Here is a 762-nt window from a genome sequence, read left to right as displayed (position 1 = left end):
TCCCCTAGCTAGCCAACAGTCTGATGAACATAGGCCCAGGAGCCTCACTTTTCAAATGTTCTTAGTTGTTATACTTCATTTCTTCATACTATCATTTCTTAAAAAAGGAGAAAATTCTGTTTAAATACAATGTCTCCACAAATTAATAAAGCTGTGTTGGTCACAAATTAATAAATAAATAAGCACATTTCATTAATAAATCGCAAAACAAATGGCATACAAAATACATGTAAATTGCATATTTTCATTTCAAGTTTAAGATTTATAAATGGCATTGTGTAGTTATGGATTTCATCATACGCATAATTTACTATCAAATCTATGTGAACTACAAACGTTTTCTAAGTGAGACACTGATGCTCTGTGTAGCCCTGGGATGTGTCCCAAAGAGCCCTATCCCCTACATCAGGGCTTCTCAAACCACTTCTCTGGGAACCCCAGACCTTACAGATTGTTGTTGTAGCCCTGAACTAGGTCACTTGATTCAAGTAGTCAAGGGCTTGACGATTAGTTGACAAGTTGAATCAGGTGTGCTAGTCAAATATCATACTTGAGTAAAAGTAAAGATAGAAAATGACTCATGTAAAAGTCACCCAGTAAAATGCTACTTGAGTAAGTCTTAAAGTATTTGGTTTTAAATATACTTAAGTATCAAAAGTAAATGTATAAATTATTTCTAATTCCTTATATTAAACAAATCAGACAGCACCATTTTCTTTTTCTTTTTTAAAATTCACGGACAGCCAGGGGCACGCTCCAACG

At 34.3% G+C, this 762-nt stretch overlaps 1 protein-coding gene across 1 annotated transcript in view; it reads right to left on the bottom strand.

The window, feature by feature from the left end:
- Positions 1-212: 212 nt before the first annotated feature.
- Positions 213-762, bottom strand: part of LOC106594254 (UPF0764 protein C16orf89 homolog) — a 4,809-nt gene continuing 4,259 nt past the window's right edge. The window contains exon 7 of the mRNA XM_045719665.2: positions 213-762. This exon is cut by the window's right edge and continues 601 nt beyond it. The gene's annotated coding sequence lies outside the window, so the exon portion shown is untranslated.

Source organism: Salmo salar, chromosome 06 (assembly GCF_965601325.2).
Source record: "Salmo salar chromosome 06, fSalSal1, whole genome shotgun sequence".
In the NCBI taxonomy this organism is placed as follows: domain Eukaryota; kingdom Metazoa; phylum Chordata; class Actinopteri; order Salmoniformes; family Salmonidae; genus Salmo; species Salmo salar.
This window is presented reverse-complemented; position numbering and strand designations above follow the sequence as displayed.